Below are 13,300 nucleotides of genomic sequence, written 5' to 3'. Positions count from 1 at the left end.
TTGATGTAAGCCAACACTCTTCTTTCCATTTGAATTCCTACCATTCTTAGAAGATAAAGTTTGATGTAAAGAATTTTCACTCATGCTCTCATAAAGACACCATGCGTTATCCTCATGCCTATCAATATAATAGCCACCCATGGAAGCATCAACCATGCCCTTGTAATTGTCCGATAAGCTCTCAAAGAAATATTGAACTAATTGCCATTTGGCCATGTCATGATGTGGACACTTCCTAAGTAATTCATTGAATCTTTCCCATGCCTCATGGAACGTTTCCCCATCCCCGTGTGAAAACTCTCGAATTGAGGTTCTCATGGCATTGGTCTTAGAAACCGAATAATACTTCTTCAAGAACTCTTATTGCATTTCTGCCTAAGAAGTTATTGAAAAAGGCCTAAGATTGTTAAACCAATATTTTGCCTTGTCTTTAAGGGTGAATAGAAAAAGTTTAAGCCTTAAGACCTCTTCCGGCATGTCCATGTATCTCACGGTGGAACATACTTCAAGAAACTCATCCAAATGCTTGTAAGGTTCTTCACTTGGAAGTCCATGATAGGTAGGAAGCATTTGAATGGTTTGTGATTTGATCTCATAGTGGTGTGCTCTAAATGGTGGCAATTGAATGCATGTGGGTGCATTGTATTCATTAGGCACATAGTGATCTCTTAAAACGAGAGGAGGATTAGCAATTGGAGGTGCAACATGGACACCTTGATTGCCTTGAATAACGGGAAGTGGTGGAGCATAGATTGGCCTTGGCATTCCCAATGGAACTTGGCCTTGTTGTTATGGTGGGTGAATGAATGGCCTCGGCATGCCTAATGGTACTTGCATGTTATCATAATGCACATTGGGGTAGAGGATGCCTTGTTGGTCTATGTGACCAAGGTCCTCCACATGGTCCTCATTATGTCTTTCCATTGATGAAATGGATTGACTAGAATTTCCTCTTCCCCTAGGGTTTCGAACAACAGATTCAAGATGAAAATTTAGAGGGATAAGAGTAGGTTTCAATGATCTACGACCATCCATGCACAACAAAACACAACAAGCAACAAGCAATGAACAAACACTTTACCTTCGAAACAAATTAACAATCAACAAAGTTCCTCCACATATAATGATCCCATACTGCCATGCTATCAACAATATGCAAAGGAAAGTAAAATTGCCTCCACGTGGGCTCACGATTTATCTAAGAATTAAAATATAAGCCTCCACGCGGGCTGACGATTTAACTAGAGATTGAGTTAAAAAAGCACTCACAAAGGGTCCTTTAGCACTTCAATTTAATTTTCAATTTTAGCCTTGCAAATTTTTTAGATTTTTGCATTTTCCTTGCTTTTGCTTGGCTCCTTGCTTGAAATGCTCCTTTGCTCACCTTCTTTTCAATGCACCTAGTCAAACAAGAACCAACATAATAAGTAACCAAAATGAAAACAAAGTAAAGACACGATTAAAAGAGTACTAATTCCTAATTGATTCTACAAATACGACGTTGCCTTCAATCAATCCCCGGCAATGGCGCCAAAAACTTGGTGTTGTGCCGTCCCCAATCCAAAGTTTGTGCACCAAAAGATAGTGGTGTAGGGCTATGATGAATGTGGCCAAGTTTTATATTTACAAATTCCCACTACTACCTTTCACTAAAAATATAGTTAGGGCGAGTAGGGATCGTCCCAAGGGATTGGTGGGTTGTATTAAGTTGTGGAATCGAGATTAGAGTTAGTAGGTCGAGTGATCAAAAGATTGGTTAGTGGTTGAATTACACTAAGATGCAATTTAAACTAAAGTAAACGATTAAATGTAATAGGGAGAAAATAAGAGAAAGAGATCTTGGGATTTAGAGATCACCACTAAGCATAGCTTTTCTACAGTCTTAATGAATGATTAATGAGGAGGAAAACATATGTATTGCAACATAGTGTAAGTGTGTGGTTGTTTCAACAAGCATGGATGACAAATTAAGCATATATTGTCTAAGCAACATGGTGGATAACACAATATATCAAACTAAGCCATTAATCCTTTCTTTTAGCTCACAATCCAAACATATCACAAGGTTAGAGATATATGCATAAGTATGGAACATCAACCAACAAGCATAGATTGTCCTCCCATTTAACATCTACACTACAACTACACTACAATTAAGCTAATGTCATGAAATTAAACTAATTAAACTAAGGGAGAGGCACAATCCATTAAGAAATGAGTATGAACCATCAAATAAACCATAAGAGCATTCCATTAAGCACTATGTCTTGACAATCTCTAGATCTATAGCATTAATACACATAGACATGCATTAATAACACAAGAAATAAAGACAAACACATGAACATCTATTCTAGCATACATAGACATATGGATAGAATGAAATGATCAATTGGAAGCATTAAACTACACAAATCATTGAATAAACAATATATATATATATATATATATATATATATATATATATATAAGTGTCAAAACATGTATCACAATACAAATCCCCTAAAAAATTACATAAATCAAGATGTAGAAAGCATGCTTAGGGCTAACTCTAGTCCCAAGAGGATGTCTAGCCACTTATGGATGATGTCCTCCAACCCTTAAGGGCTAACTCCATGGTAGAGATTGCTTCTCTTCTTGGTTGATAGAAGAACTCCAAGCTTGTGTCTCTAGCCTCCTCCTTTCTTCTTTTCTTCCTCACTAAGAATATGGAAAAGTGTCTCTATTGTGTGTATCTACTATCAAGTATATCACACATCAAAAGTATATCACAAGAATGGCTCATATTCTTTATATAGGTAGGTTAAATATCACCCCCAATGAGCTGGGTTCGTACACCATTATTCCTACCAATGATTGGATATGAGACAACTTTTAATGAGATGGAAATTGGATTTTCTCGGGTTTTGGGAAGTTCGATCGATCGAACTTGTGGTGAGATCAATCGAACATGGCTGAGATCTATCGAATTTAAGTTGGATCGATCCTCTATGGTGGCGCCTTTTTGGATAAAAACAAATATGAGATATTTTGAAGATATTTTTGGGAAAGAGACAAATGTGGTAGGTAGGGTGGTATAAGTGGATAAGATGGAATCTTTTCGATCGATCGGAAGAAAGTTGGATCGATTGAACTTTGTGGGATCTTTGGATAAGGCCAAAAGAGCTTGGATCCATCTTAGAATGCTGAGATCGATGAACTTTCGATCGATCGAATATTTTTTGAGATCGATCGAACTTGCTGAATTTTCACTACTTGCTTCCTTATGCTCCTACTTTGCTCCTTTCTTTGATTCATCTCAAGATTGCTTCAATTATGCTCTTATTTAGCTGAGTTAGCTTATTTTGGGGATAAGTAACTAAAAATGGAAATAATACAAAATCAATTTAAAGCGGAAAAATAAAATAGATAAAGGTCCTAGAATACCTAAGCTTAAGGGGTTTAAATGCGCACTTTTCAGTGCTCATCAGTCCATATTGTATGGAATCCCGAGTTGTATTGTTTTGGAGGATTAGTTGTATCCGAAGGATTTATTAATCAATGGAAATTTATTCTTAGGTTTAGCATTGCATTATTATTTTAGGTTCCTTTCAGCAATTATTTATTTATTTATTTTTATTTTTTATATTTTTTTTTTCATATTTGTATTCCGTGTTCGTTTATTACCGAATTATTTTTTATATCCTCGGGCGTGGGGCCTGGCTAACCCGCATTCGAAAATCCGGGGGTATCACATACGAGTTCGGGTCGTTATAAATTTGGTATCAGAGCAATGGTTCAAAAACCCTTAGGACGACGGGTAGAGGCCTACTTGGGGTTGTAGGGGAAGTTGTTTACATTATTTATGTGTTTATTTGCTACGTATTTTGTTATTTGAAGAAGCATGCTTAACTGTTTATTTACTTACGTGCTTACGTGTTTATGTTAAGGTGTTTATTACATAGCTATGCATGCTAAGTGTTAGTAGAGCATCATTTCGTGTTGAGTCATCCTTAGTTGGACCTTAATGCCATGTCATTGAACTGCTTTCTCATTTTATAGTACGATGCCACCGCGAAAGGAACTAAGGGGAGTTGGCCCTAGGCCGACAAGGGGTGATGTTGGAGAAAGTTCTAGCTTCAATCCGCGGAGCAGGCCGAAGAGGACAAACTTCTTAGGGATTTGGTTTCCCCTAGAGGTGTCTCCATATGAAGGAACAATGTTGTAGCACCTGTTGAAGCGGGTGAAGGCTCAGCGGAGCTGGCACTGAACCGTTTGCTACAGAATGCCTTAAGGGCTACAATTGCTACTCTTCTATAACCAGTACCACAACCGGTAGTTCAAGCAGAAGAGACGCCAGCACAAAAACGTCTCAAAATCATTACAGGATTTTTCAAGTTGATGCCAGTGATATTTAAGGGTGGTGCAGATCCAATGGCAGCGGACAATTATATGGATTAAGTAGAAACCTGTTTGACTTCTATGGATGTGACGGATGATCACTTGAAAATCATCCTAGCCACTTACAAGTTTTCAAAGGATGCTAAGCTTTGGTGGAAGTCAGTCACCAATCAACATAAGGTTGAAGAGATGAGTTGGGAAATATTCAAAGAAATGTTCTACGAGAAGTATTTCCTGGTTACTAAGAGGTGGCAACTAAGGGAACAGTTTAATGGCCTTATCCAAGGCAATATGTCAGTGACGGAGTACAAGAACAAGTTCACCTTTCTTTCTCGCTTTGTTCTTGAGTTAGTGAGAAATGAGGTTGACAAGACAAAGAAGTTTGTCTCTGGCCTAAATTATCAGATGAGGCCGTTGATAACGGCATAGTATTTCAAGGTCTACTTGGAGGCAGTAGAAAAGGGCATTGATGTTAGAAGCAGAGGCCAAAGATAGAAATGCAGGAAAGGAACAGTGGAGGTAAAAGAAGAATGCAGGACCATCTTTAGAAAGGTAGTCATGGAAAAGGAATAGGGGTAACTCATCTCAGTTTCAGGGTAGCAGTCTGCACGATCTGCTCCTACTACTCTTGTACCAGCTAGGTTAGATAAGAGTGGAGTTGTTTGTTTTCATTGTCAACAGCCTGGAAATTATAAGTCCAATTATCCTATGAGATCGTCTTCAGTTTCTTCAACTCCGAGAGCTTGTTATGGGTGTGGCTAGTAAGGCCATTTGATTCGAGACTGTCCGAATCGGGGGATAGGCATCGGTAGTGGCAGAGGGTCACAGCAGAGGCCGTCACAGTCAGCTACGGCTCAGTCAGGTTTTAGACCACCGCCACCACAACAGCCTGCCATGTCTTCTTAGGGTTCACGACAGCTAGGAGGGATAATTCTACTATGTCAGTGCAGCAGTTAAGTGTTCAGGTTGGCAGTTCTCAGGCACAGGCACCACAGTGATGTGTCTTTGCACTTGCTCAGACTAATGCATCTTCTGGTCCATCAGTTCTCTGAGGTATCTTTCCAGTGTTTGGTTCATGGGCTCATGTTCTCTTTGACTCTGGTGTATCTCATTCCTTCATTGCATTATCATTTGTACTTACATAGGGGTTAGAGGTCAGCTTCATGGATCGGGCGTTATGTGTTGATACGCCAGTTGGGGTTTCAGTGTCTTTGAGCAGAGCTGTGAAAAATTGTTCCATCGTGATAGCCGAGCGAACTTTCGTGTTTGATCTCATCCTTTTTAAGATGACTGGTTTTGGTGTCATCCTCAGGATGGATTGGTTAGCTTCATTCCGAGCCACGATTGATTGTTTCAGAGGCAGAATCACCGTTTGCACTCCCGAGGAGGATTGCTTCTTTTTCATGGGAGATCGAAGTGATTCCCAACCTTCATCATTGTATGGAATTCGCGGATGGAGTCATGGTGATTACTTCTTGGCTAGTCTTTTAGCCGAAGAAGATGATGTTGTGGGAGGGGTTTATCCAGCAGTTGTTTGTGATTTCTTGGATGTTTTTCTGGAAGACCTGACGAAGTTACCTCCACACCGAGAAGTGGAGTTTACTATTGATTTGATGCCTAGTATCGCACTGATTTCTATGGCACCGTATCGTATGACACCAGTTGAGTTGGAAGAATTGAAGAAACAGCTTGATGATTTGAGAATAAAAGGTTTCATCTGACCGAGTGTGTCACCGTGGGGCGCACCGGTCTTGTTTGCTAAAAAGAAAGATGGTTCTTTGAGGTTGTGCATTGATTACCGAAAGTTAAATCATGCCACTATCAAGAACAAGTATCCTTTGCCAAGGATAGATGACTAGTTTGACCAGTTGAGGGGAGCCAGTTGTTTCTCGAAGATTGACTTAAGGTCAGGCTATTATCAGTTACGGGTTAGGGATGAGGATATCCCAAAGAAGGCGTTCCGTACTCGGTATGGACATTATGAGTTTCTCGTTATGCCTTTTGGCTTGACTAATGCGCCAGCGACTGTTGTGATAATTTTACTCGCAATAGAATAATTCTTTGCAAAATAGTGCTATAAAAAGAGATATCGAACCCACAGGGAGAAGAGATTTATATTTAGTCTTTAACTTTGTTTTATGGTTTACAGGTAACTTGGTTGGAAAGTTTGTTGGTTGTCACGGTTTAACAAACATGAATTAAAAATTAAATAAAAGCAAAGTAAATAAATTTAATGATCAGAGAGAGAGGAATCTTAAGGCTTTGACTTCACCACAACTATCATACTACAGTTAATTATACTAACTCTGGGAATTTAATAACGTTAGTTTTTCAAAGGAATTGAACTCAATAACATTCGTTCAATTCGGGGTTTAAAGAAAGATGTCTTATAAAATTAGCTAACTATAACCTATCTGCGGTTAGTATGGATTATCCGCCTATCTATTCTAACTACTTTAACTATTTTAACTATGTTACAAACAATCCACCTTTCCTAAGCATAGACTATGAATACATTCTTTTACAAAATACGTGGGAACACCATTGTATGACCTCTATTCTTGTATCCGGCAGGGCTCCGCCAGATACTGTACAACAAGGTAAGTTGAGAATAGAAAATAAACTATTACATCTAAGACAAGGTAGTAACAGTTCATAATCTACTAAAGCATGAAAACCACTTGAGTTGTCTCAAGTGCTCATAGTCATACAATCAAGAAAAATACATATATTAAAATTAATCCCAAAGTTAAAACAATCAAACCATAGTATTTAGGTTGGGTTACATCAGTGCCCTTAGAGAGGAATTAGCTACTCATGATAAGGTTGGATATCATCTGTGTTGCATTCATCTCCTTCGTCATGGACGGCACTTCTCTTCTTAGGATCTTCACTTTCAAGGTTGTAGAAACCCTAAAAGCCACCACACCTTCAGCCTTCTGAATACACCGACAAAAAGATTGAAATTTTGGACCCCTTCTATCAAGGCTTACACCTTCTTTTATAGAAGAAAATAATATTTAGTGGGCTTTTAGGTCTTCTGGCCTAACTGGGATGAGATATGGCTGATTAAGAAAGCAATCTCGTACTTTAGATGTGACATGTCATAGAAGGCTCGAGCTTCAGGAACACAAGGCTCGAGCTTTAATGTGCAGGCTTGAGCTTCAGGAACAAGGCTCAAGCCTCTCTGAATGAATGCTCGAGCTTCAATGAATGGTGCTCGATCTTCACTTTGACACTTAGCCAATTTTCTTCAACTATTTTCCGAAGTGTCTTTTTCTTCATATTTCTGGGACTGGATTCTTTTAACATTGCTTGATCCATGCATCTTGGGCTCGAGCACTTGGTACAAGGCTCTATCATTTGGGACACCAGGCTCGAGCTTCAAAACACCAGGCTCGAGCTTCAGTTGTTAGTGCTCGATTCTTAATGGATGGTGCTCAATCCTTAAGGTGAGGCACGAGACCTGGGAGCATAATGTTGTAAATAAATCAACTCTTTAATTTTTGATGCCTCATGCTCGAGTTTGAGGGTTAGGGCTTGAGCACCCTTGGTTAAGTCTCGAGCACCTTAGGGTAAGGCTCGAGCTTCAAGGTACGAGGCTCGAGCTTTTTAGCCTTGTTGACTTTTCTTCTTTCTTTGTTATGATGCTCGAGCCTTAACACTTGGGCTCGAGCTCTAAGGCTTGAATATATTCAAACTTCATCATTTAAGCTCTCGGCTTGCTCTGAATGACCGGCAACAACTTTATAAGCTTCGATATCATCATAAAGTCTCAGTTTTAACCATTTCTCTAGGAAAGTACCTACAAACACACATTAAACATAAATTAGTCTAACTATGGACATAAGTATCACTTTAGGCCTTAACATATATGTATTTAGGGGCTCGAATATGCATATATTCAGCGCTCATCACACCCCCAAACTTACATATTGCTAGTCCCTTAGCAATACAAAACTAAAAAGCCGTTTTTGTAGGAATCACAGTTGTATTTAGCCTATGTAACAAGCTTTTAAATCCCTAGGTTACCCCTAGTGGACGAGTTATAGTCTCGTGAGGGTTTCCAGTGAAGATACCCACAAACTTCTCATGTCAGTGCCTTGTTGTACATCAAGCTAATTCAAGCCTATTTTCAATCATATTATCCTTGTAGTTCATTAATTAGTCAAATACAGCAAGTATACCAATCACGTAATCAGAACGACTTTTAACTTTCAATTTCAATTAAGCAACCATAGTCCCCACATAATAGTTTAATCATTTATTCAACAATCTTAATCTCTGAAACACTTGCTGATAGTGATCCTATAATTCAACGTGTGGCTTACTGTCCATACTTGTATTCATTCTTTCTTATTCTTCAATTCACAGGCAAACTTTTCAAATTTCAACTCCCTAAGGCATTTTATTTTTCTTCATAGGTATGCATTTTTTTAAAAAAAAGGATATGTGCAATGCTTAAGTCTGTTAAGCTTTCTAAATCACCCATGTAACGAACTTTCAACCAACGACTCCCAGACCAGATGATCTTAGGGCGTTAAGTGTTGAAATACCCCTAAGGACTTAATTGTTCAAGTAATCTAGGCAACTTAAACCCCTTTTGTAACAAGCTTTCAGCCAATAACTCCCAGACTAGACGATCTTAGGGCATTAGGTATCAGAACACACCCCTAAGGACTTAATCACTCAAGCAATCTAAGTACAAATCTGAACTTGATCCTTTTCTACTTTTTTTTTTTTTTTTTATTATTCATTCACATTAGTGAAGAATTTTTGCATACATACCAAATTATTTCTTTTTATTTTTTATTATTTATTTTTTTATTATGCCTCAGTCATTAAAACTATCAACTCTACCTGATCATTTCAGTCTAACTCAAAACAAAACAAGACTTCAAATTTCTACTCCACAGAATTCATGCAAGTGTGAATATATGCAAAGTGTAGCATCTCCGAGATTAATATTATTAAACAATAATCATTCTAACAATGTGGACCACAGGCCATCAACTGATTTCAAAAAATTTCAAGGAATCATTTTCACCATTTTTCAGTATACAAACCATTCCTAACCAACATTAGACTGCAAACAGAGTATATAATCATCAACAGACTCAAACACATGCTTATATCATCAATAATCAGAACATAGCCTTGTGTGAACAAAAATTTAATATTCCCAACACAACCTTACCCCCAAACTTATTGTGCACATTGTCCTCAATGTGTGAGAGCAAAAGAGAGTGAGAAAGATATTACCAGACAAGCAGACCAGCAAAGATAGAATATAATAATGCAAAGATGGGTAAAAAGAATTTCCAGCATCTCCTCTTTCAACATAGTGGTTCCTCAAAACCGTCCGAGGTTGCTGTTAGTCAAATCACCCCCAAACTTAATCTGTTGAATCTAGAAAAATCAATAAACTCCGACATATATCAGAGTATCAAGTATATGGAGGAAGCAGAGAGAAATATCACAGTGATCTAAAATATCAACACAAGGAAATAGAACAAAAAACATGTATATATATATATCTGAAATCAGTACAATGCTTTTGAAATAAAGACTTAGGGCAGATATACATCATATGGAAAGAAATATATCAAAAAGAACTGCCCTAGTCAACAAAAATACAGAGAAGTCCTAAGAACTAATCCATAGATGGTAGTGGTGGAACAGAAGAAGAAGATGGAGCGGACGGAGTGCAGCGCAATAGCTCCTCCAATATGTTCTACTGTGCAGTCAGCATCTACCGTAGCATCGTCTGACCATCCTGGAGCTCGGCCACCCTGGCCTGTAACTCTCTAATCTCAGCTTGAGAAGAGCTCTCAGGTTGGGCTGCAGGAGTGGGTCGCTTTCTAACCTAAGGCCGGGAATCGGAGAGATATTGCTCTTCATCCGTAACCTCATCATCATCGTTATCGTCCTCGTCCTCATCCGCTGCTGCCATCACCACATCAGCAGGGTCGGTAGATATAATAGTAGGTGGGGGTGGATAAGGTGGAAAGTGCAGCACATAAGGCACACCTCGTGGCTCGGCGTCTTTGCGCCTTCGATCCTCTTGGATCTCATTGTCAACACCCCACTCTAGTTTCCTCGACTTGGGCATATGCCCGAAGACGTTGTTCCACTGCATGAAACAATACTGGGTGAAGATGGTTACAGTAGCCTCATTCGAGGGTATCGGAACCCCCGCCATCTCCATCAGGCATGTAACTAGCTTGGGAAAGTGAATATGATGAATAGGAGGGCGTCGGGCCTCTCCCATCTCATCGAATAACCGACAGAGCTGTACCAGAACTAACTGGGGAATCGACACCTAGTAGCTGGTATGGAATGCGTAGGTTGCATCTACCATCTCAGAGCATTGCCCTATCTTGTATCCAAGAGGGCGAGCATTGGCCACGAGGACCGTATCTAAGAACCAGAAATATCGCGGAAGTTGTGACTTTCGGATCATCTCCATGGTGGTGGAATGTCGCCCCTGGCCCAAAGCACGGACCATCTCCTCCCGGGTCGTGCCCGGGGGAATATCTGGAAATCTGACCTGAAGAGCGACTGGGCACCTGTGATGGTAGCCCATAGCCTTAGCAATAGTGTCACAGTTCACTATCAGCTATATACCCTTGACAGTGGCTGTGAAGTGGTCCTCCTCGTCTCTTGCGTGAAACTGTAAGGAGCGATAAAAAGCTCTCACCAGCAGCCGGATGCCTCAAGAACCCAATAAGCTGGCGAGCTTGCAGGGCCTCCATCACCCAAAAAGTATCGTGGTGCCTCTAGAAATCCTTTATAACAAAATTTGTCTCGAAACAGATCTTGCTGTATCGCCAGGCATCGTCTAACGCCATCGCCGGCGTCCTAATAACTCGCTTCCGTAGTTATCGCAGCATTGCTGCAATTTAATAATAATATCCAAGTAAAAGTCCCAACTGATGCTCCAAGGCTCGAGCCTGGGGTACTGATGCTCAGGCTTGGGACTGGCTAAGGCTTGAGCTTAAGATCCTGATGATCGAGCCTGCTGTAAGCAAATACTCGAGCCTCAATCTGAAGGCTCGAGCTTCCTGGTTTTCAACTGAAGCCCAACTCCTCTAATCTCCTCCCAAAATTGATCCCAAATCACCCAAACAACCCCCAAGCTTCTCCTCAATTGCTCAAGAACCCCCAAACTTCAATAAAATTCGTCCTCAAACACCCCTAAATCACCTTCACCCGTTTTCTTCAAATCTATTGAGATTTGGAATTTCTACAAGTTTTAGATGATTATATGAATTAGATTGGGGTCTATAAATTCATAAGGACAATTTCTATCAGGTTCGGCATCAATTGAAGATGAAATCAGTCTATATATATAGACCATATATATATATATATAAAGCCACTAGAAAGGAAGAAATTTGTACCTCTTTGATGTTGATTTGAAACCTTGAATGATGATGATGATGAATATGGTGAGATTAGAGAGATTGGGGAGTGTATGGAGGCTAAAGAAGCAAAGGCACGAGGGTGTGTGTCTGTAGCTCGAGGGTTTCTTTTAATATAAAGTACAGAGGCTCGAGCCTCAATTTGGATGCTCGAGCCTGGCTACTAAAAACCCTAGATCTAACGATGATGAAAGGCTTGAGCTTTTGATATGGATGCTCGAGCCTGTAGCTGCTGATGCTCGAGCTTCAACTGTCAGGCTCGAGCACTGTTACAACTTTTTAGATTTTTTATTATTTCTCAATTTTTATTTTTATTTTTTTCTATTTTAACCTAAAATCAACTAAACTATAAATAACATAAACCTAAAAATTACGGAAACCTAGAAAAATAATAATTTATTAAAACACGCAAAAATAACAAAACAAAACAAATCTACTATACAACATACAAGTGCTAAGTTTAACGTCGATAGCTCGACAGCATGCTAAATTTAACGTCGATAGCTCGACGTAAACCCGACCTCTCTAGTCCAAATAAATGGGATCATGAAGTTTTACTGCCTCCACTGTGCCTCTCTTCATACTGCCCTCTATATAGGGTTTCAGTCTCTGTCCATTGACCTTGGACAGTTGTCCAGTCTTGCAATCTTGTATCTCTATTGCACCGTAAGGTGTAAGAAATAACCATGTACGGATCTTCCCAACGTGACTTTAACTTTTCAGGAAAAAGTTTCAGTCGTGTATTAATGTAATGACCTGGTTTTGATGTTCCATACTTATGAATGCAAGTAGTATATTTCTCTAATTTGATGATGTGCATTAATTGTGGACTTCAGAAAATGAATAATAGCTTGATTTGATATGTTGTGTTATTCACTAGATTGGCTAGACAATGTATACTTACTTGGTCATCCATACTTGTTGATTCAATTAATGGCACACAATTTCATTTATAACATATAATCCCCCTAATCTATCAAACATTAAATGTCTAGGAAGGTAATGCTTTGTGGTGAACTCTAAGTCCCAAGACTCCTCTCTTATATTCTCTACACCTCATTTTACTTTAATTGCCTTACATTGCATTTCTTTAGTTTAAATTGTAGTCTAATTCAACCACCAAACCATCTTTGATCATTCGACCTACTAATCCAACATTGATTTCCAAGTAAAAATACACTCCATTTCTTTTGGGACGATCCCTACTTACTCTAGCTACATTAATAGTTAGTAGTGGTAGTGGCATTCTATAACTTCAAACTTAGCCACACTACACACTTTATTGCAACATTGGTGTATGTGACGACGACTGCACCAGTATTTTTACGGTAAAAAAGTTTAAAGTGAGTATAAGAAGTTTTATTATAAATAGTAAAGTTTTAATAATAAGTTAATCATTTTATAAAATGATAGTTACAAATATTTTTTTCATTTTTTTGATAAATTGATACTAATAATAAAATTAAGATAAATGGTATAATTAATATTTAGATAAG

At 38.9% G+C, this 13,300-nt stretch overlaps 1 pseudogene; it reads left to right on the top strand.

Annotated features, from left to right (window-relative positions):
• The first annotated feature begins 214 nt into the window (after positions 1-214).
• LOC132315227 (small nucleolar RNA R71) lies at positions 215-313 on the top strand (annotated as a pseudogene).
• Positions 314-13,300: the final 12,987 nt, after the last annotated feature.

The sequence above is a fragment of the Cornus florida genome, unplaced genomic scaffold (assembly GCF_030987335.1).
Source record: "Cornus florida cultivar Cherokee Brave unplaced genomic scaffold, ASM3098733v1 CherokeeBrave_3.0.0_Hap2_Chr06, whole genome shotgun sequence".
NCBI lineage: Eukaryota > Viridiplantae > Streptophyta > Magnoliopsida > Cornales > Cornaceae > Cornus > Cornus florida.
Note: the sequence above shows the minus strand (reverse complement) of the source record. Positions and strands in the feature narration are given on the sequence as shown.